Source organism: Chelonia mydas, chromosome 9 (genome assembly GCF_015237465.2).
Source record: "Chelonia mydas isolate rCheMyd1 chromosome 9, rCheMyd1.pri.v2, whole genome shotgun sequence".
Classification (NCBI taxonomy): Eukaryota; Metazoa; Chordata; order Testudines; family Cheloniidae; genus Chelonia; species Chelonia mydas.
Window position 1 is genome coordinate 75,412,904 of NC_057855.1, and position 23,715 is coordinate 75,436,618.

General features: G+C 45.0%; 2 long non-coding RNA genes across 2 annotated transcripts in view; one reads left to right on the plus strand and one right to left on the minus strand.

Annotated features, from left to right (window-relative positions):
- The window catches only part of LOC119567093, a 244,613-nt gene that overhangs the window by 158,674 nt on the left and 62,224 nt on the right, over positions 1–23,715 (plus strand). The gene's annotated exons all lie outside the window — the stretch shown is intronic.
- Positions 2,903–22,296, minus strand: LOC122461859. The gene is made up of 3 exons (XR_006284077.1): positions 22,287–22,296; positions 6,255–6,259; positions 2,903–3,107 (listed from the first exon to the last, which is right to left on the minus strand). It is a non-coding gene; the product is annotated as an uncharacterized LOC122461859 (long non-coding RNA).

The following is a 23,715-nucleotide window of genomic DNA, read 5'->3' on the forward strand; positions in this document are numbered from 1 at the left end:
GAGATACTGGGCAATCTGCTGCCACAGGTTCTTCAGCAAAGCTGCTTTGTTTCTTGCCCCATTAACGGTAATTTTCTCACGCCGCTGTGCCGTCATGGGGGGCGGGGGGGGCACCATTGCTGCACACATGCAAACCACATAGGGGCCAGGGCAGAAGCCACAGGCTTAGAGAAGAGCCTCCCTTGATTCCCTGCTCACCCTCAGCAGCGAGATATCTTCCATAATGATCACATCCTGTGGAAAGTGTGGGGACAGGAATAATTATAAGCCCCTCCTCCCCCCACAGTGCTGGCTCTCCCCAAGAGCCACATGCCCAGTGTACAGCAGGGTCCGGGAAGAGTGATTTACCCTGCCTGTGCAGCTACTCACCATTTTGGGGGTCTTGTGGCTCATGTGTGCTTGCCTGGGGTCAGCCAGTTAGTGACAGCTGTGTGAGTACTGGCTGTGTTTTAAAGCACTGAATCAGTGTTGCAAACAATACTGCTTCTGTAAAATGTTGCATTTAAACTTCACAGAGATGACCTTGGGAGCCCAGCCTCCCTCTTTGTTATCGGCGGCAGAACGGCTGCGCAGAATTAGAAAGTGGCCAAGAAGATCTAAGTAGGACTTTCTTCGTGAGATTATGATGCACTCCGCCGCCCAGAAACAGGAATTGAAGGAGTGGCGAGACAATGAGAAGAGGGACCGAAAGGAGAACACGGCACACCAGAAAGAAGCCATGGAGTGACTCTTAAACGTTATGGAGTACCAAGCGGACATGCTCCAGATGATACTAGCACTGCAAACTGAGCAGCTCCGCGCCCACCCCCCCGGCCCCCCGCAGCTGCTGTCACAAAACTCTTTCCTATGCTCCCCCCCCCAGACATCGCCAACACACACTTATCAACCTCCTGGCTCCAGTCTATACCTGCAGCATTCCACTCCTCCCCACTCACAGTCCAGCACTGTGGACTCTCACTACCCACTGCACTCAACACCCATCCCTCTGCAGTTTGGCCCTGCTGAAGTACAGTACCCACTGCATTGTACTCCAGAGGAGAAGGTTGGATATGATCCCTGGACATACAGAAATCTTTAGCCATCCCAGGACCCCTCCTCCTCCTTGGACCTTCCCTTCCCCCATCCCCCTCCCTGCTCATGTATTTTTTCGCTTGACTCTCTCCTCTGGTTGTTATCTTTTAAGAAAAGAATTGTGTTGTTTTGAAAGCAATCTTTATTCTATTAAGTGAAAGCAAAAAGAGCCCTGCAAAGCTACATACAATTATGTTAAACCCCCTTATTGCATCAAGTGCACCAATCACCTCCTAGCATTACAAGCACTGCAATCCCGAGTACAGCAACAAATATTAGTGGCTTTCAGCTTCAAATTGCTGCCTCAAGGCATCCCTGATCCTTATGGCCCTGTGCTGTGCCCCTTTAATAGCCCTGGTCTCTGACTGTTCAAACTCAGCCTCCAGGCGCTGAGCCTCAGTGGTCCAGCCCTGAGTGAAGCTTTCACCCTTCCCTTCACAAATATTATGGAGCCATACAGCACCCGGCTATAAGCATTGGAATATTATCATCGGCCATGCAGCTATAAGTATAGGAATATTGTCATCAGCCAAGTCCAGCTTCCCATACAGGCATCACTAGCGGGCTTTTAAACGGCCAAATGCACACTCAACAGTCACTGTGCACTTGCTCAGCCTGTTGTTGAACTGCTCCTTGCTGCTGTCAAGTTGCCCCGTGTATGGCTTCATAAACCACAGCGTTAAGGGGTAGGCGGGCTCTCCCAGAATCAAAATAGGCATTTTGAATTCCCCTCTGCTGATCTTCTGGTCTGGGAAGAAAGTCCCTGCTTGCAGCTTCTTGAACAGGCCAGTGTTCCAAAAGATGCATGTGTCATGCACCTTTCCGGACCAGCCTGCGTTAATGTCTGTGAAACGCCCATGGCGATCCACAAGCGCCTGGAGAACCATTGAGAAATACCCCTTGCGATTAATGTACTCGGTGGCTAGGTGGTCTGGTGCTAGAATTAGAATGTGCGTGCCATCAATCGCCCCTCCGCAGTTAGGGAAGCCCATTTGTGCAAAGCCATCTACAAAGTCACGCATGTTGCCCAGAGTCACAGTCTTTCGGAGCAGGATGCGATTAATGGCCTTGCACACTTCATCCAACACGAGTCGAACGGTCAATTTTCCCACTTTGAACTGGTTAGTGACTAATCAGTAGCAGTCTGGAGTAGCCAGCTTCCACAGTGTAATCTCCACATGCTTCTCCAATGATAGGGTAGCTCTCATTCTCGTGTCCTTGTGCCGCAGGGCTGGGGAGCGTCATCACACAATCCCATGAATGTGGCTTTCCTCATCCAAAAGTTCTGCAGCCACTTCATCATCATCACGATGTGATCCCACCACATCATTTGTTTCCCGAGGACAAAAGCGGCGTTCCACTGTGGTCAGCATCTCCATGAATGACACAAGCAATCTCGTGTCGTAGCTACGCGTGGCAATATCAATGTCACGCTCCTCTTGCCTCTGCTTCCTCTAGCAGCATACTGGTCAGCAGTTCTGGATCCATTCCTGCAGCCCGAAGAGGCAGGGTGCACAGTACACAAACCGTCGAAAGATGGCGCCAAATGCGGACGGAAGCACAGGGGTTTCTGGGATGCAAAGCAATGCATCACGGGGCAGTGGGACATGACGTAGGATGCCGCGTGACCCATCTGCCTTCCCACAAGTCTTAGTGGCAGAAGAGAAAGAGGTGCTCTGTGGGATAGCTGCCCAGAGTGCACCACTCCGAATACCACTGCACGTGCCTCAAGTGTGAACACGCTATTGTACAGGCAGCTGACAGTGTGAACACACAACAGCGATTTCCCTTCAGCGCTCTCTGAGCAGCACTGTAACTGCTGGTGCTGTAACTTTGCCAGTGTAGACATGCCCTTAGAAAAACTAGGTGGGTACAGTAATATCCTTTATAGGACCAACTTCTGTTGGTGAAAGAGAGAAGCTTTCAAGCTACACAGAGCTCTTCTTCAAGTCTGGGAAAGATACTCAAAGTGTCACAGCTAGCTACAATGTGGAACAGATTGTTTAGCTTAAGTAATTAACACATATTCTAATCAACTGTTCAAGGTAAAGTGGCCCATTAATGCCCCTGCAGTCATGGGACAAAAAAGAGGGATTAGTGGGTTACCGGGTGTTGTAATAAGCCATACATCCAGTGTCTTCATTAAGGCCACGGTTCTTAGTGTCTAGCAAACTTATGAATTTAAGCTCCTCTCTACAGGTGTCAGTTAAATTACCTTTCTTTCTCTATGGTTGTGGGAGAGGTGAAGGTACAGTCAGATTTGACCGAATCTGTACACTGTATATATTTTTAAGAGTATATAATATATTGTAGGTTTTAACCTTCCTTGCATATACACTTTGTATAATCATTATATTGAAGCAGGTGATTAAAGAAAGTGGTCCTAGTTTCATTGGATTATTTCCTCACAGATCCTTGCATGTAAACTGTAAATGGGGGGTTCACCTGTCAGCATCTAACCTGGAATTACTTGACTTTTAGCCTGTGTCTTGCAATGGCTCTATTTGACAGAAACAATATTTTTTCCCCAAAGTGACAAACTGTAGAACGAATTATAAGTAACCTAGACGTTTGTGTCCTATAATCAGTGGAGCACCTGTAACACTGGGCTATTTGGTATAAAGAGGTCACCACCTCTTGCTTATTTTTTGTGAGAAAGAACTGACCTGCCTTGGGCATCTAACTGCAGGAATCAGTTCACAGCTGTGAATCCTGAGCAGAGGGAGACACCTCCCTCCAAGTGCCTAAGTCTGCTTGAGGGGTGGGGCTTGGGGCACACCCCTCTCCTCAGCATTTCTTATTGACTAGTTTAGGAGGCTCAGTTGAACCCCATTCTTAGGCCCTTGATTCTCTCATACATTGTACAGGGAACCTAGGTACCTACCTAAGGATTTTGCCTTCCACTAGGAGGCAGAGTGCCCCAAGTTAAGTGTTGCAATGCTGAGCCTAAGTCCCCTTTGTGGGTCTAGCTCCCTTTGAAACCTGATTAGGCACTTTTGAAAATCCCACTAGGTGGCTATTTGCATCTTTAGATGCCTACATATCTTTGAAAACCTGGTCCTAAGCATCTCACTGCCATTTGTGCCTCTGAAATCCTCCCTCAAAATCCCACTGAATTTCAATCTCATTTGAATGCCTAATTCCCTTAGGTTCCTTTGAAAATCCCCACCCTCAAGTGTTTATGTACATTTCATAGTTCTTGGAGGTGCCTGACTACATAGTTGTGACGGGTTGGATCACAGAAACCCCCTTTGGGACTACCACCTGATGTGCTGAGACTACCACTGAGCCTGTTGTCCCTACCAGGCAGGGCACTGAAGTCCAGTGCCCTGCCTGGTTGTGCCAGACACACAAGCCTGCTACAAACACAGACCCAGATCTGAACCACGTCCCCCAAAAGCTGCAGGCTTAAATGAAAACAGCTTAAGAAGTGTTCCTGTCTCCAGCACTCAGATACCCAATTCCAAATGGGGTCCAAACCCCAAATAAATCTGTTTTACCCTGTATAAAGCTTAGGATAAAGGATAAACTCAAAAATTGTTCTCCCTCTATAACACTGATAGAGAGATATGCACAGCTGTTTCCCCCTCTCCACCCCTCTCCCTCCCCCAGGTATTAATACATACTCTGGGTTAATTAATAAGTAAAAAGTGATTTTATTAAATACAAAAAGTAGGATTTAAGTGGTTCCAAGTAATAACAAACAGAACAAAGTGAATTACCAAGCAAAATAAAATAAAATAAAACACCCAAGTCTAAGGCTAATACAGTAAGAAAACTGAATACACATAAAATCTCACCCTCAGAGACGTTTCAATAAGCTTCTTTCACAGACTGGACGCCTTCCTAGTCTGGGCACAATCGTTTCCCCTGGTACAGCCCTTGTTCTAGTTCAGGTGTAGCTAGGGAATTTCTCATGACTGCAGCCTCCTTTGTTCTGTTTCACCCCCTTATATATCTTTTGCACAAGGCGGGAATCCTTTGTCCCTCTCTTGGTTCCCACCCCTCCTTCTAAATGGAAAAGCACAGGTTAAAGATGGATTTCAGTTCAGCTGACATGATCACGTCATTGTAAGACTTCATTACCCACTTGCCAACACACTGGTATATAGGAAGACTTACAAGTAAACAGAGCCATCTACAGTCAATTGTCCTGGTTAATGGGAGCCACCAAGATTCCAAACCACCATTAATGGCCTACACTTTGCATAATTACAATAGGCCCTCAGAGTTATAGTTCATATTTCTAGTTTCAGATACAAGAATGATACATACATACAAATAGGATGACCACACTCAGTAGATTATAAGCTTTGTAACCTTACCTTTTGCACGAAGTATACTCCAGTTACATTATATTCACACTCATTAGCATAGTTTCATAAAATCATACAGAGTGCAACATCACAACAGTAATGGGAGCTGTATAAGAAGAACCAGGGTAGAGAGAGGCATCTACTGACGAGTCGTCTCTGCAAGAGAATTCAATACACGAGGAAAATGTAAGCAGCTTGGGAACTTGCAGACCCTAATTCCGACAAGGACATTTTGCTCTGAAAGCAAGTAGGGAAAGTGTTTTTCTGGGCAAGGAAGTTGATTATCTTCCATAACTGTGCTGTGAAGAATTTCTACACATTAGTCATCCACTAGATAAAATGTACATGGCCATTTTCAGCTAAACTATGCATCTGGAAATATGTTTATATTAGGCCATCATAACAGCCTATTATGATTACGTCTTCCCAAGCAGTTCATATCAATGAACAAATTAAATAAAAAATCAGCTTGTTTGTTTTCATACCTTTGTGGCTTTCCATTTTTACTAGAGAAAGTTTTTGAAATCTATTTTTAGCAAGGAATTAGGCTGAGTGAAAGCAGATCTAGTGTGAAAGATATTGGTAGTGGACACTTGGTCCAGGTTTAATAAATTATTGCAAGTGACCTATACAATTAGATGGTCCTTTATTGCCTCACTGAAGTAAGAGATTCATTTTGGAAGAGAAGTAAAAATCTGTTTCTGTGTTTCAGCATAGTGGAGTTAGTTATTGGTTGAGGAGGGTTTAATCATAAATGAGCAAATCCTGAAGAAATCCTGGAGAGACAACAAGGGGATGGTCTCTGTTCAGAATTCAGGCATAAAAAGAAAGAGGACCAAGATGTAACATTCAGGTTTTATTCTCCACATATACTATACTAGTGTAAGGATGCCAGGAATAAAACGCAGGTCTGCAGAGCCTGGGATGGCTGACGTTCCTGTGGTGCCAGCGGGAGGCATTGAATCATAGAATCATAGAATCATAGAATATCAGGGTTGGAAGGGACCCCAGAAGGTCATCTAGTCCAACCCCCTGCTCAAAGCAGGACCAAGTCCCAGTTAAATCATCCCAGCCAGGGCTTTGTCAAGCCTGACCTTAAAAACCTCTAAGGAAGGAGATTCTACCACCTCCCTAGGTAACGCATTCCAGTGTTTCACCACCCTCTTAGTGAAAAAGTTTTTCCTAATATCCAATCTAAACCTCCCCCATTGCAACTTGAGACCATTACTCCTCGTTCTGTCATCTGCTACCATTGAGAACAGTCTAGAGCCATCCTCTTTGGAATCCCCTTTCAGGTAGTTGAAAGCAGCTATCAAATCCCCCCTCATTCTTCTCTTCTGCAGACTAAACAATCCCAGCTCCCTCAGCCTCTCCTCATAAGTCATGTGCTCTAGACCCCTAATCATTTTTGTTGCCCTTCGCTGGACTCTTTCCAATTTATCCACATCCTTCTTGTAGTGTGGGGCCCAAAACTGGACACAGTACTCCAGATGAGGCCTCACCAGTGTCGAATAGAGGGGAACGATCACGTCCCTCGATCTGCTCGCTATGCCCCTACTTATACATCCCAAAATGCCATTGGCCTTCTTGGCAACAAGGGCACACTGCTGACTCATATCCATCTTCTCGTCCACTGTCACCCCTAGGTCCTTTTCCGCAGAACTGCTGCCTAGCCATTCGGTCCCTAGTCTGTAGCGGTGCATTGGGTTCTTCCGTCCTAAGTGCAGGACCCTGCACTTATCCTTATTGAACCTCATCAGATTTCTTTTGGCCCAATCCTCCAATTTGTCTAGGTCCTTCTGTATCCTATCCCTCCCCTCCAGCGTATCTACCACTCCTCCCAGTTTAGTATCATCCGCAAATTTGCTGAGAGTGCAATCCACACCATCCTCCAGATCATTTATGAAGATATTGAACAAAACCGGCCCCAGGACCGACCCCTGGGGCACTCCACTTGACACCGGCTGCCAACTAGACATGGAGCCATTGATCACTACCCGTTGAGCCCGACAATCTAGCCAGCTTTCTACCCACCTTATAGTGCATTCATCCAGCCCATACTTCCTTAACTTGCTGACAAGAATGCTGTGGGAGACCGTGTCAAAAGCTTTGCTAAAGTCAAGAAACAATACATCCACTGCTTTCCCTTCATCCACAGAACCAGTAATCTCATCATAAAAGGCGATTAGATTAGTCAGGCATGACCTTCCCTTGGTGAATCCATGCTGACTGTTCCTGATCACTTTCCTCTCCTCTAAGTGCTTCAGGATTGATTCTTTGAGGACCTGCTCCATGATTTTTCCAGGGACTGAGGTGAGGCTGACTGGCCTGTAGTTCCCAGGATCCTCCTTCTTCCCTTTTTTAAAGATGGGCACTACATTAGCCTTTTTCCAGTCATCCGGGACTTCCCCCGTTCGCCACGAGTTTTCAAAGATAATGGCCAAGGGCTCTGCAATCACAGCCGCCAATTCCTTCAGCACTCTCGGATGCAATTCGTCCGGCCCCATGGACTTGTGCACGTCCAGCTTTTCTAAATAGTCCCTAACCACCTCTATCTCTACAGAGGGCTGGCCATCTCTTCCCCATTTTGTGATGCCCAGCGCAGCAGTCTGGGAGCTGACCTTGTTAGTGAAAACAGAGGCAAAAAAAGCATTGAGTACATTGCAGAGCTTCTGCCAGGGAGCACTGTGGAGACTAGGTGCCACAGGAAGTACCACCCAAGGGAGCCAGAGTGACAGTTCCCTGTGGCCCTCTGCTTGGCCAGCTACCCTATTTAACCCCAGAGGATGCCCCAGGATATTTTCTGGGCAACAACACAGACTTTGGGCCTGTTGTTATTCTAGACTTCTCCTTGTCTCCTGATCTCTGGCCTCCGATCCCAACCCGACTCTGATCCTGACGTAGCCTGGTGCTACCTCTGTTCTCTGGTCTCCAGTGCCAACCTGACTCTGACCCTGATTCCTGCCTCCCAATTCCAGCTTCATGCTACCTCTCATCTCATATGTCTCCGACCACAGCCTGATTTTGACCCCGACTCTTGCATATTGAAACTTGCTCTAGCAAATCCTGCAACCCCTGCTCATGGATTACCAACCCTGACATGTGGACTTCAGCCCAGCCTTGACCACTAGGCCAGGCTGCATACGCCTCAGTCCCTTACAACTGTCTCCTCAAGCATTTCCTGAAAGTAGTATTCTCAACATTTCTAGACATCACTGTATTCACAATCACACCATCATACTATACCCCCCCTTTTGGGGAGCTATCTATCATCACATCCCTTTTGTCACATTCATTTGAGATAGCAAAATTAAATATGAATGCCATAAACCATATTCTATTGTACTCCATTGAAGCCTAAATATATATAACAACATCAACTTTTTATTTTTTTAACCTGCTTGGGAATTAAGATATTTTCCTCTAGGTTGGGAAGGTTATTCTATCATCCCTCCCCTATTGTACAGTTTTATTTATACTTTACACATGATATGATGTTGAAGCAAGTGCAAGTGTTTCTTGTGATGACAGGAGACTACCATGCACTTGGTTTTTCTGTGTGTTTGTTGTATTGAGAGGGTTCCAATATCTATCAGTCTATTGGCTTGTGTTCATTCTATGACATGTTGATCAAGACTCAACAGAGTATGTGTTTCACATCCTCCATGTCCATGTTTGCCTTGTGTTCATAATGAGTGAATGTATTTGCAGTTTAGATTAGATATGTGCTCATCCACCATTACATTATCTGTTCAACACATGTAGCTTGCTTCCAAAGTACATGAATTGTCCTGAGGAAATAATTTGATCCTGACAGTGTCACCAGGTTGTATTCTGGGAGGTCTTTAGCTTGTTAGTCATAGTAGCTGTCAAGGCTGAATCCCCCCTCTGTCACTCAGAGTGCAGAAAGTAGGGACCCGCAAGGATTAAAAATTAATACTTGCCACTCCAGGCTCATATTAAACTCCCAAGGTTACAGCTTTTCTCTGACCTTGGCTTGGTAAACACTACCACCACCCAAATGCAAAGAAAACCCCTTGGACCCAGGAAGGAGCACTTGGGAATTCCTCCCAGTGGGGTACCCTCTAGCCCTTTCACTCCCCCCACCCCCACCTCCCAGGGAAGAGCTGAGAAAGAAAACTGGAAATTAGCTGTTGCCACCAGCTAATCAAACAGCATATGCCCACCTCTTAGGACACCAAAAATTCAATCCTGTTCTTAAAAAAGGTGAATTTTATTAAAAACAAAAAGAAAGAAAATACATCTGGAACTTAGGCTTTTGCTACATTTTAAAAGAGCAATTTCAAAAACCAAGCACCCAAAATAGCTTTCTTGGGGGTTCAGCTTAAAGGTTACAAGCAAACAAAAGCATCTGGGGTGGGCACAGAGGAGTCCACAAGCCAATAAGAAATAAAAGAAAAAACACTAATCGCGTCTTTTTAGACATTCCCTAATTTTACTTACTTCTCTGAGGCTTTGGATAAGTAGGTTTGAGGTATGCATTGATAATCTATAATCATACCTGGCTTAAAGCCACTTACAGCATTACTGCTCCGTGTCCCTGCAGTCCAGAGAACAACAGACACAGGGAAAGTTTCTTACCCAATTTTAAAAAGTTCTACCTTCCCATTGGCTCTTTTGGTCAGGTGCCCACTCCTTTTCTTTTACCTGTGGGATTGTTTACAGGTAAAGCAAGCAGAGAACAGACCAAGAGGGATTTTACAGCTAACTGGCTGGATGTCCATCAAAGAAAGGTACTCCACCGCCCCCTTCATGTATCACAATAGCCTTTAGCCTGTGAATGTTCGTCTTCCTTTTTTGTCTGTTACCTTTCACCACTGCCAGTTATGGCAATTCTGGGGCTATTGGCACTAACGTATGCATGAGTCTTGACCCGAAGCATTGTATGGGGCTGCTATTATGGCCTTCAGTGAGATGAAGTAGGGCTGGGTAGGGCCTTAGGGGATGGGACCGTTCTGTGCTCCCAAGCTTCAGCTGTTCTACCTCCTAGGACTGTGCTGGGAGGGGGGATCCCTGCTCTGCGCTGGCTCAGCAGGGCCACAGCCAGGGGGTAGGGCATGGGGGAGTGGGTCTGTGGGAGGGTGCTGGGCTGTGAGGGAGTGTGGGATGCTGGGCAGTGGGGGAGGTTTGTGTTGGGGTGCTGGGCAGTGGGGGGTGCTGGACAGTTGTGGTGGGACTGTGGGGGTACTGGACAGGGATGGTGGTATGCAGGGTGCTGGGCAGTTGTGGTGGGGCTGTGGGCACGGGGTGCTCAGGATAGTGGGTCCGGGGGAGGCTGGGCATAGGGAGTTGGGGGCTGTTGGGTGGGGTGGGCTGTGTGGTGTGACATGGGCCCACCCCAGAGCGGAAGGGGCATACTGGCAGCTCAGGGCTGGGCTGGCCAGTTTGCATCTGGTGGCTGTCAATTTGTAAACAGTGCCCTTGCACTGGGCTGGGCAGAGCAGGGCCGCCCCCTCCATGCCATGCCCCATTGCCCCTGGCCAGCCCCTCTCTCCGGGTACTGACCTCCCCACACCATGCTCCATTGCACCAAATATGTTTGGCACCAGGCCTACAAAAGGTAAATCTGGCCCTGGCTCCTAGGCATGCGCAGGTGGTACCAGCAGCAGCGAAGGCAGCCAGGCAAGCACATCTCTTTCTAGGGGGCCCATTGACTATTCTGCCCTGGGGCCCAGAATTGCTGGTATCCGCTGGTCATTGGCCCCAATGAGATCCGCTGGTCATTGGCCCCAATTTGGGTTCTGTGGGGTAGGGAGCAATTAGCAGACCCTCCTGTGGCTTCCAGGCTTTCAAAAGGTTTACATGGTATATTCGTAGGTCTTTTTGTCGCCCAAGGAGACGAACCTCATAGTCCACTGGTCCAACGTGCCAAACAATCTCAAATGGTCCCTGCCATTTGGCAAGCAACTTTGATTCTGAGGATGGCAACAGCAATAAGGCTCTATCCCTGTGCTCGAAAGTCTGTAACTTGGCCCCTCGATTATACCGGAGCTTCTGGGCATGCTGCGCCTGCAGAAAATTCTCCCATGTGAAGTCCCCCAGCTTCTGGAGATGTTCCTGCAGTTGCAGGATGTAGGGGACTGACCCCAGAACCCTTGATTCCTGTTCTTCCCAGGTTTCTCTGAGTAGGTCCAAGATTCCCATTGGCTGTCTCCCAGAAAGAAGCTCAAATATGGAGAATCCCGTGGAAGCTTGGGGCACCTCTCGCACCACAAACAGCAGTGCGGGCAACAGCTTGTCCCATTGTCATGAGTCGTCATCCACAAATTTCCAAACCATCGCCTTCAGTGTTCCATTGAACCTTTCAACTAGCCCATCAGTCTGTGGGTGGTAGACTGATGTCCGGAGGGCCCGGGTGTTTAATAGATGACACAATTTGGCCATCAGCTTGGACAAGACATTCATTCCACGGTCTGTCAAGATTTCTCAGGGTATTCCTACCCTGGCAAAAATCTTAAGGAATTCTGCAGCAATCGCAGGGGCAGGGGTGGTCCTTAGCAGGACAGCCTCCAAGTAGCGGGTCACATAGTCGACTACCACAAGGATATACTGAAACCCTCACTTGCTTTTCCCCAAGGACCCCACCGAGTCTAGGCTGATCCTCTCAAAGGGGACCCCAACAACCAGGAGTGGAATACGGCGCCTTCCGTACCCCCTTTGGGCTGGTGCGCTGACACTCGGGGCAGGAAGGCAATCCCTGTGGACCTCAAAACGAGGTCCTAGGAGGCGTCTTGGACCCATGTCAGCTTGGGTTTCCACGTTCTGAATTTGCTCCTGGGCCCGACTAAGGGTTGGGTCCTCCCTTTGTTCCCGTAGGAAATCCCCATTTACCACCAGCCACTCCTGGTCAGTGTCCTCGCTCGGGTCACCCCATCACACTGCTCTATATACTCTATGCTGAAATATAAGTACAATATTTATATTCCAATTGGTTTATTTTATAATTATGAAAATGAGAAAGTAAGCAATTTTTCAGTAATAGTGAACTGTGACACTTTTGTATTTTTGTGTCTGATTTTGTAAGTAAGTAGTTTTTAAGTGAGGTGAAACTTGGGAATACGCAAGACAAATCAAACTCCTGAAAAGGGTACAATAGTCTAGAAAGATTGAGAACCACAGTTCCAGGGTGTCTGGCCATCCTTGACAGAATGAGGGATGTGAGCACTTGTAAATATTTGGCTTGGGTGGTTTATTCTTGGATTCTCTCCAGCCCCTGCCTTGAAACTTGTACATAAATGGCTTAGCTGATTCTTTCTATGAGGTTAACGATCTCATACTCTTGTTCAGTTTCTGTATTCATGATGCAAGGCTGCTGTTGATAAGAAGTCAGCTATGTACAGATCAGTCCCTTTCTTCTGCCATACTGATAAATTGTACCACTGCAGTGTCATTAGCAAGCGCTGGAAGTGTTTTGGAGCTGCTAGCAGTGGCTTTTAAAAAATGCTCTAGTGGTTACTTTCTATGCAAATAGTTTCCCATGTGTGAGAATACAGGTGTAACTTTTCACATGCAAACACTATTGTAAGACATTCCTTTCAACTGGGTCATATCTTTGTTCCGTTGGAGATCGTGACCTTGCCATGAAAGCTACCAGCTGTCCCTTTGTACTAGTAGTGCCCCAAGCTCCATCTCACTGGCATCACATAGCATGATTGTCTCTTCAGGCACATCATAGTATTGCAGAATGGGATAGATGGTCACCAGCTTCTTTATATTTGTGATGGCTGCATCGTGGTGAGGTAACCATGTTCCTACTGCCATCTTTGTCGAGTAGTCACCTCAGGGGGTTGCATACATCTGAAAGGCTTGGAAGAAATGTTTTCAGATAGTTTAGAAATCCTACTGGTCTCTAAACTGATTTAATATCTTTAGATGTGAGCATCTGCTGTGTTGCTTTTACCATCTGGGATCAGGTCATAGCTCATGAGAGGTCAGCAAGTGTCCCACGTAGGTGTTACGTGCACAGCATTGACACAGATAAGTTAGATAAAAACAGAAATACTCTTGATAGAAGGTTGCAGCATAACACTAATCTGTTTCTTAGAATTCAGAACAATAACTCAGAAACTGAGAGAGAGAAAACAGGCCGCTCCCTAAGGTAGTGAGGCAAAACACACCCAGATTGATTTAAGATGGCTCTTACCAGACTGACTCTAATTACATGCTTTGCTACAAAGTCCCCTAGATTACAAACAGGACCAGAAACCACCACCCCCCTTACTCTTAAAATGATAGTTCACTATTCCAACGCAGTTCTCAATATACCACAGTATGTTACTGCAGTCCATCACAATTTCATCTTGTTTTTATTCAATTTTAGTTATATTTATCTGGCTCTTTCTCTCAGACAAATGAGGTTGTGGCTGTGATTCACTACAGCTTTCATCATGCTGTCTCCGCATCTGAACATCAGCTATGACACTGATCCCTGCAATCCTGTTAGTACATCTTATTGATGGCACGGACATTCTTCCCCTGCAGGTTTGATTCCAAACAGCATTCTCAACCATCTGTATGACAGGTTTCAGAGTAGCAGCCGTGTTAGTCTGAATCCGCAAAAAGAAAGGGAGTACTTGTGGCACCTTAGAGACTAACCAATTTATTTGAGCATAAGCTTTCGTGAGCTACAGCTCACTTCATCGGATGCATGTAGTGGAAAAAAATCTCCCCACTGTGTTTTCCAATAAATTGGTTAGTCTCTAAGGTGCCACAAGTACTCCTTTTCTTTTAACCATCTGTATCTAACTGCAAGATGTGGAGTGGTTGCTGTTATCTTTATCGAATAGCACTTGCCAATATCCATCTCTGGCATCAGATACAAAGAATGTTTTTGTTTTTACCAAGTCAAGTAGTATTTCGTCAATTGTAGGCTTTGCCAATGAATTCTTTTTAGTGCTTAGTTTAAATTGCTTGAGTCCAATATGCAGCTTGCCTTCTCAGCTACCGTGCTGCTTATCCAACTAGTGGGTTCTTTAGTTAAGCAATGATGCCTTCTTTTTCCATTTGCTTTATTGCCTTGTTATTTCATGTTTTAAGATATTAATCACGTCAGCCATTTTGTGCAATATGGCAATATATTGATCTATTATTTATCCAGATTTTGAATTATGCTTGTTGAAAACATACTGTTTGTATATGACAATATTTGTGGGTTAAATATGCTTTTGGGGCATTCCTATGATTGTACATGGGTCTTACCTAGCAGAGTCCAGCCCCTGTTGGATCTGCTGAATTAGTCACGGTTGGTATCCAGGGGGCTATAACCAGGTCCTGATCTGAGAGTGGGTGACTTGCAGAATTCCACCCAGAAGAGCTAAAGTCCTGACCCCTTGTGCCCGCAAGGGCTGGGGGGAAGATACCAGTGAAAGGAGGACACTCAGGCCTAAAAATAGTAAACTACGCTTTATTGAAGGAAGGAAGGAAGGAAGGAAGGAAGAACTTGCGCTCCAATCTGCGCGGGGAGCCTCTAGGACACACGGAGGGGCTGCAGGGGACTCTGGCTGTTCGGGACAGCTGACCAGGCAGGACTCCACTGGGGGGAGTCCTCTGCGGCGCTATATCCTCTGCGCTTATCTCAGGGTTACATGGGGTTAACAGGTTTCCACAGTATGCATCCGATGAAGTGAGCTGTAGCTCACGAAAGCTTATGCTCAAATAAATTAGTTAGTCTCTAAGGTGCCACAAGTACTCCTTTTCTTTTTATGGGGTTAACAGTTGGTTACATTCTTATATGTATGACTTATGCTGATTACATAAACTAGCTTGTTTACAGGAAAAAATATGTTGAGCTATGCTACAATATCTTTTGGCAGGGTCTGTTAGACAAAGTTTATTGAAACTGCCTGCATCCTTCTCTTACATTCAGTCACGTATTCAGTCCACCACTTAACTCCTCACCAATCTTCCACAACCTTGCCCCTACACCCCTGTAGGGGAGACACTCAGAGAGGCCCTGAGAAGGGACAGCAGTGTAGTTAGCCTCAGAAATGTGACACATGGTGCTCAAAAGGTCAATGTTCTGTCCCCAGATAAAAGCACACAACAATGATTTGTGCACACACATGCAGTGGTAATAGACAGAAATGGGAGTAGAACGTGGCTCAGAAGCTTTAAAGAAAAACTTGTATAGTTTTGGAGTTCTCCACAGTTAACCAAGCTCTATTTCTGGGGCTGAAGCAACAGTTCCAGCAGAATTTCAAGCTATGCCAGTCACACAAGCAGAGTAGCTGGGTAGGAAACCAAATATTTCCTTATACTTGAAGGCTTCTGAATCCTTCTGGTGACTTTGCAACTTCTCTGCTAGAAGTCTTCAGCTGAAAGGGGGTTGAGATAACCACCAGAATCTATTTTCCACACACTTTTTCAGTGAAAAGTGAGTGCTCGACTTCCCCCACCTGCTCCATAAGGAAGTTCACAGCTTTTTGTAACTGTTGTGTTTCAAAACCACGTGCTATGACGTTGCTTTTAGAAGCCATTTTTCTTACAGGGCACTAACTGGCTTCTGTCTATGATGCATGAGACAGAAAATATTTGTACATATTTATTCTAATACATAGGGATCAAATGTGGGTTTTAAGCCCAGCCGATGACCCCTGTTAGCATATTTAAGTAGCACGGCTAGATTCCCTTGATGCTTGTAAGGGGAGGAAAGCCATTTTTCCTTCCCACCACATCACCTATCCACACCCAGCATGCATACAATTACTGATGAGTTACTTGTAGCCTGACAACTCTACTGACCTCAGTGGGTGTTTGGAGTGTAAACACAGAAGGGAATGGATGCTGGTTGAAACACCTGGGTCATTTCCCCTTCTTTTTTGAATAGGGAAATGGGATCTTTAATTTCCACTCACAACCACCAAAGACAGGAAAAAAGGGACTCTGTCTTAACATCTCATCCACAGAATGGCGTCTTCATGCTTCCTAATACAAACCACATTCTCTGCTGTCTATTCCATACTCTTGCATTATTATCTTTCCACATGCTTAATATCGTTATCTCCGTACTTAGCTAATTGAATCACAAAACTGTAGAAATCAGAGCTGAAAATGACTTATTAGGTTATCTGGTTCCACCCATATCAATGCAAGATTTTTTCCCTGCACAAATTTATGTAGTGCTTTCTCTAAACTACCTTCTAATGTCCCCAGCTAATGAGTCTTCACTGCTCCCTTGATACACATTGTACTGTCTAGAAGACCTTACTGTCCTGTTTTTTTCCTCATGAGCATCCTAAATTTTCCTTTGCTTAATTGCCTGCCATTATTCATAGCCATTCCTCATTTTCTAGAAACCATGCATGGGGAATAAGTGATGTACTCTGCTGCTATTGTTGTTCAATAGAAATTATACATGTAGCCTTGGAAATGTGTGTTTATATTTGTAATTGTGTTGCTATTGACTAAGGAAAAATTCTGTTCCTCAAGAGATGCCTGAGTATGTGGGGTTGGCAAAGGCTGCCCCTCAGGAATCATGTGCCAGATCATCTGGTGGTAGCTCAGCAAAGCCACTCCTTAGCCACTGTTGCAGACTTTGGACTTTGGTTGGAGCAGCCCTCCCACTCCATGGGAGGAAAGACAGAAGATCTGTGTTGTGTGCAGGGACTGTGGCCCCCTTGCTTAGGCTTTAGGAATCCTGTCTGAAGTACCACACTCAGGACAGAAGCCATTTTGGCTTTCAGGCAGTATCTTTCCTGCAAGTTGATCAATCAGTCAGTGTAGCCTAACTCAGGCAAGTATCTTTTCTGCAGCAGCAAGGAGCGAGATGCTGTAATGGTTATCACAAGAAGCACAATTGCCTTTCCTTTTGTAAAAGATAATAATGTTGGCATCTTTAAGTTCCTGTGGCACAGCCTCCTGTTCCTAAAAGCTTAAGTAGGGGCCAGTGAGCTTCTACTTAAGATCCAGTGTGCATAACTAGTCTCACACTCTCCTTTTTGTTGGCCATTTTGTCCACGGATGCAAAAGACTGCAATGCATGGGCTGACAAACAACGATGCAGCACTTTGTGATGCACAAGTGAAACAACTGAGACAATCACATGCAGAACCCATCAACGGCCAAAGTAACCATAGCCCACTGCCTGGGCTGTGCAGCAGTGCTGAAGCTTGCTTGCTAACACCACTGAAAACTGAAGCAGAAAGCAATTGGTCCATGGGCCATGACTGGCTTGCAGGCTAGACAGCCCCCGTTTGAATATGGATTATGCCTTCTTCTAGACCATATGCCTACTGGGGCTAAGAAGTCTGGTGTACCCCAGCAATGGACCTCTTTTTGTCGGTCCCCACCCTTAGACCTGTCCAGCTGCGGTGGCCCTACCAGTTGTTAAACTCCTGCCAGCATAGCTCTTGGACTCACTGGAATTTGCAGTCCTTCCCACTGTGTCAAGATGCAGTCCCAGGGAAGGAAAATTATTTATTGCTTGTTAAATACTAATACATTTACAAATATAATCTAGGGCACATTTCCAAAGCTACATGCACAATTTACATGAAACACCAACAGCAGCTGAGTAGATCACTTATTTCCTATGCACCGTCCATCTCTCAGAACTATGCAACTGAAACTCATTCCGCTGTTTTGCAAGCACCTACTGTACTGATCATGTCATTTCCAGGACCTCTTTGGCTATTTCCAAGCAATATACATGCTCTGTGTTTCACTGGTTGCTTATTCTTTTCCCAGCAATGTGCCACTGTCCAGTTTTACATAACTGGACAACAGCTGAATTTTCTATTAAAATGAATCCAGCTGCTAGATAAGTTTCCCAAATAAGCAATGGACCATTACATGAAAAGTATATTTAGAACTGTTTTCTCCCACTGTTGGCAAATTCTTTGGGGAAAAAACAGATATCCTGGTGAGATCTCAATGAGATAAAAAGACAATTTGGAGGGAATTAGAAAGAAAGTACCAAAAATGATTTAGGGGAAACAGATTTGTGAAAGAAGATTAGAAAAACGATATGTGTACATCTTGGCCAGAAAACGACTATAGGCATCTTTTTCCGGGGCGGGGGGGAATATGATTACAACTTACACAGCACTTAGACCATCCTGTCTGCTGGAAAAGCTGGTCACTTAATGGAGTGCTGGTTACCCCAGATGCTTTACTAATGGGGGAGCCTTGGGCATCTCACTCAGCGTGCCAAGGTCCAAGCAGTCAGCCCTAAAATTTCTCTGAAGTGTAGGATCAGGCTCTACACAGGTAATATAGAAGTGTTCGTGTATTTAAAGAGTATAACCATCAAGAAACAAGAGGAATTTTGGGAGATGATCAGGTGGGAATGAGAAATGGCTAAGAATAATGGGAGACGGCTGAGCAAAAGAAAATTTAGGATGCTTGTGGGGGAAAAAAGCCTCGACGGGAAGATCTTCTAGACAGTGCAGTGGAGCACTGGAGGCTAATATACTTTTTTTTAAAAGCCTCCTCTTTGATGTCCTTAGCTCTGCTGGCCATAGTTTTCTCCTTCATGTCCTTTTGCTTTCCTGAACAATTTTTTACAATTCCCAGCTTCTGATTTATATTCATTATCAACTTTCCCTTTTTTCCATTTGCTACATTTTCTTTATAGCTCCCTTCCCCTGTAAACTAAACAGTTTTTAAACAATTCAGCCTTCTTTCTTGATTGTGGGTTGTGGCTTTTGGGGCATCTAATAAAATGTTCTTAAACAATTCCCAATTGTCATTACATTTTTCTATTAAATTCTTCCTCCCAGCTGATTTAGCTCAATTGTTTTCAGCTTTGTTAAATTGGCCCTTTTAAAGCACCAAGTACTGGTCTGGATTTCATTCTGTTTGCACATTATAAATCTGATCAAGTCATGATCACTTGTACCTGACCTGCCATTAACCTTTAGTTCTATGATCAGTTCCGCTTTATCTATCAAGATGAGGTCTAATACAGAATTCCCCCATGTTAGATACAACCCTTTCTGAGTTGGAAAATAGTCATCTATAATAGTTAGAAATTCCAAAGATGATATAATTCTGGCAGCATAAGACCTCCACTATCTGCCACTCAAATTGAAGTCCCCCTTGATCATGCAGCTTTTTTTCCTACACATTATAAATAGGTGCACAAAGAGCCAGTCATCCTGTTGTAGAAGATACCAACTAATACCCCATTTTGTACTTGGGCTGTTAAGAAATTGATCCATAAGCATTCAAGATAATTTTCTTCCAAGTTATCGGTGACACAGGTAATGCCATTTTTGATGTAGAGTGCCACTTATCTTCCACTTTTGCTGACTCAGTCCCTCCTAAATAAGTTCTACCCATTGATTTTAACATTCCAATCATGTGAATCATCCCACCAGGTTTCACTAATACCAACTAGATCACATTTGTGCTCATAAATGAGCAATTCCAATTCTTCTTGTTTGTATCCCCGTCTCCTAGCATTGGTGTATGGGCAGTGAAATAATTTCTTCTCTTCGTGTCCTGTGGGTCCTTGATTAATTTTGTTTTCAATATCTCAGTTTTGTGCTAAAGAAGCTCTCATATCCTCCCCCTTTTTACCCTTCCCTTTTGTTATTAATTTAATGCCCTCCTGAATACTCTAGCTAGCCTATCCCTGAATAGATTGGTTCCCTCTCTATGGGAGTGGACGCCATCCAAGCTATACCACTCCCTATATCCATAGAAGGTGAAGAAATGTTCCACAAAACCAAAACCTTCCACCCTCCACCACTTACCTAGCCAGTGACTCATTTCCAGGATCTTCTGCCTTCTGTCTTCCTTCACTCACGGGACAGGAAGGATCTCAGAGACGATCGCTTGGACATTCTTCTTTTTCAGCATGCTTCTGAGTTCCCTGAAGTCATCTATTATCTGTGAGATATCTTGCAACATAATGTCACTAGGGCCAATGTGAATCACCCCCAATGGATCCTTTCCCATAGACTTAAGAAGCCTATCCAGTCTTAGAGTGATGTCTCATCTCTGGGAAGGCAATGCACTGTTGTGTCCTGTTGTTCACCTGTCCCTTGCAAAATGTTCTTTCTAATCTTCTGAGTATTGAATCCCCAGCAAGGATTATCTGTCTTCCTTGGGTGGTTGGAGAACTCTTTGTGGGGCCAACCTGCCATTCACAGGTGTGTCCCATACATCTCTCTCTTCCTTAGGACCAGCTGGATCTTTAGAGATATCTTCCACAGTTTCCACATTGAGAACCTGACATTGATTGGAAATAGAATTCCTCCCAGTCCTCTTCTCTCTGGTGGCCAGAGCCTGCCCATCCCCATCTGTCTCCAGCCATGTAGAATGCTGCCAAGACTACCTGCCTCTGGAGGTTATGAACTGCCAGGCCTCCTCTCTGACTTCTCTCTGTCTGACTCCTTGATGGCCAGCTCTTTTCTTCCTTAAACCTGGGAGGCGCAGGGCAAGGCTGGGAAACAGAGACTAGCATATCTGCTGCCTACTTCTTCAACAGCAGCACAGACACCTGCAGGAGAAGGCTGCTAAACCTTCTGAGTCTCCGGGATAACTGGGAGAAAAAGGACCAGCTGAGGGAGAGGCTGGTTAAAGCCCTGCAGCTGGCTAAAGTATGTCATACTCCAGGGAGTGAGCTGGTTTAAGGAAGGAGGTAATAACTACCTGAGTTATCCAAGCTCCAGTGAAGCAGACCTGCAGCCAATATTCCACAAGAGGAACAGGGAACTGAAGAGGAGCTCAGGAGGGTGGACATCCTTTTCTATGGGTTAACTTGGGACTGTTGTTAAGACGTTGTTCATTTGGGGATTTTCAGTAACCTGGAAGGGGAGTGAATTTTTAAGTGACCTCACCAGAGGGCTAGGCCACAGGAGACCAACAGAAGGAGGCAACCAAGGGAAAGGCTTAGTAACCCTGCACCCAGCCCCAAGGGGGCACCAGCATGTGTGTGAGGGCTGCTCTGGGGCGGAGCCCCGTGACACAGTGCTAGCCAGTTAGATCTTGTTGTTTAGGTCAGTGGTGAGATAGATGTGGGAAATGTGTCCCATTCTTTCCAATAAGCACTGCTCAAGAATAACAAGGGTCCAGGTAAATCCTCATTGCAATGGACAGAGAAGTACTGAAGAGACTTCTTGCCCCAATGTGAGCTGAGAGGGCCAATTTGAGAAATATCACGCATACTGTATGTGCAGTGTGTTTGTGTAAGTGGTAAATGCCTTTTGTTTCACATGGGTTAGTGGCTGTTCGATGTTTTTGAAACATGCTACAGTAGATGCCTGTTGCCTGTGTGTATCCATCTTTGATGTGTTTAATTAGGAATTACTCATTGTCAACATTGCAGCATGTCAGCTTGACTCTCTCACTCTTTGCCAACATGGAAAAGTATAAACTAGAATTTGTGAAGGAGAAATTAGTTTAAACCAATAGTGGAATGTGAACTTAATTCTCAGCTCTCTTTCCCAGTGGTAAATCTTGTGTAGCAATTCCCTCCCCTACCGCCGAGGCACTTGGTGGGAACTAAAATGGGGAAGGCAAAGTTGACAGATGAAAAAACTGTAAATGACTGTTTAAAAGTGTTATAGCTCCACCAACTGAACAAGACTGACTTGTGTGCTAGCTAGCCTGTCTAACAACATGATCTTTTGGTGTTCCCCTTATCTTTCCACCCATTTCTTCCTCCTATTGCTTATTAAACCCATTTATTCTGTTTTGCTTTAAAATTAGGCACTTCAGAGAAGGAACTGATTCTTACCATGGCTTTGTCTTGCCTAGGAAAAGTAGTCGTGTTTAGACTGGCTTTAGATACCATGTGTGATAAATGAAGGAGGGGCGGAGGTAGCTCCCTTTTATGGACACCCAGCCAGTGGCTTCACTCAGTCAAAGAAACTAACAAAAAACTTCTTCGATGGAGTTTAGCTCTTCAAGCCTTTGATTTTGAAATACAACACATTTCAGGAGCTTCTAACAGGATGGCTGATGCACTGTCCCGGGAAGGTTTCCCAGAATCAGCCGGGTAAAAATATCCCTGCATTCTAAGTCATTGTAGTCCTTGAAATGTAAAAAGTACTGTTTAGTTCTTCATGTAATTATTAGTGAAATTAGAGATGCATGTATCTTATAACTTGGTTTCCTAAACCTCCAGGAAGAAATCCCAGTTGGTGTGGACCCGACCTGAACCAGGCTGGCCAGCACCGTCTGTGATTTGGGGGGCATGTGATAAATGAAGGGTGGGGTAGCTCCCTTTTATGGACACCCAGCCAGCCAGTTAGCTATAAAGTCCCTCTTGGTGGCTGTTCCCTGCTTGCTTTACCTATAAAGGGTTAAAAAAGTCCCTAGGTAAAGGAAAGGGAGTGGGCACCTGACCAAAAGAGCCAATGGGAAGGCTAGAACTTTTCTTAATGGGGGAAAAAAGCTTCCCTTTTGTGTCTGTTGTGTTCTCCGGGAAAGAGGGAAACAGGGAGCAGTTATGCTATGAGAAGCTTTAAGCCACGTCTGATCATAAATCATCAGAACATACCTAGAACTACTTATTTGGCACTCCCAAATGTGTAAGTAGATCAGGAATGTTTAGAAAGACATGATTAGGTATATTTCTTGGCTTGTGGACTCCTCTGTGCTAACCCCAAACGCTTTTTTGTTTTGCTTGTAACATTTAAGCTGGACCTCAAGAAGATTATTCTTGATGTTTAAATTTTGTAAGTGGGTTTTTTAAATCTAGCAAAAGCCTAAGTTCCAAATGTATTTTCTTTCTTTTTGTTCTTAATAAAATTTACCTTTTGTAAGAACAGGATTGGATTTTTCGTGTCCTAAGAGGCTTGTGCATATGTTGTTTAATTAGCTGGTGGCAACAGCTGATTTCCTTTGTTTTTCTTTCTTAGCTCTTCCCCGGAGGGGGTGAGGGGTGAAAGGGCTTGAGGGTACCCCACAGGAAGGAATTCCCAAGTGCGCCTTTCTGGTTTCAAAGGGTTTTTTTTGCATTTGGGTGGTGGCAGCATCTACCAGTCCAAGATCAGAGAGAAACTGTAATCTTGGGGGTTTAATACAAGCCTGGTGTGGCCAGTATTAATGTTTAGAATCCTTGCGGGCCCCCATCTTCTAAACTCGAAGTGCCAGAGTAGGGAGTCAGCCTTGACACCATGTATTAGCTAATCTCAACCTAAACTTGACCTTTTCTTGGGTAGATGTAGGGTAGCACCTTGTAGCTGGATTTTAGCAGGTCAAGTTGTAGCCAATAGCTTAGGTTAGAACATCACCAGCTAAAACAGAGCTCCTACACAAGGAAAAAGGTCAAGTTTAGATCAGGATTAACTAGCATTTTATTAACTAAGACTGGCCTAAACACAACCACTTTCTCTAGTCTAGACAATGGGTAAAA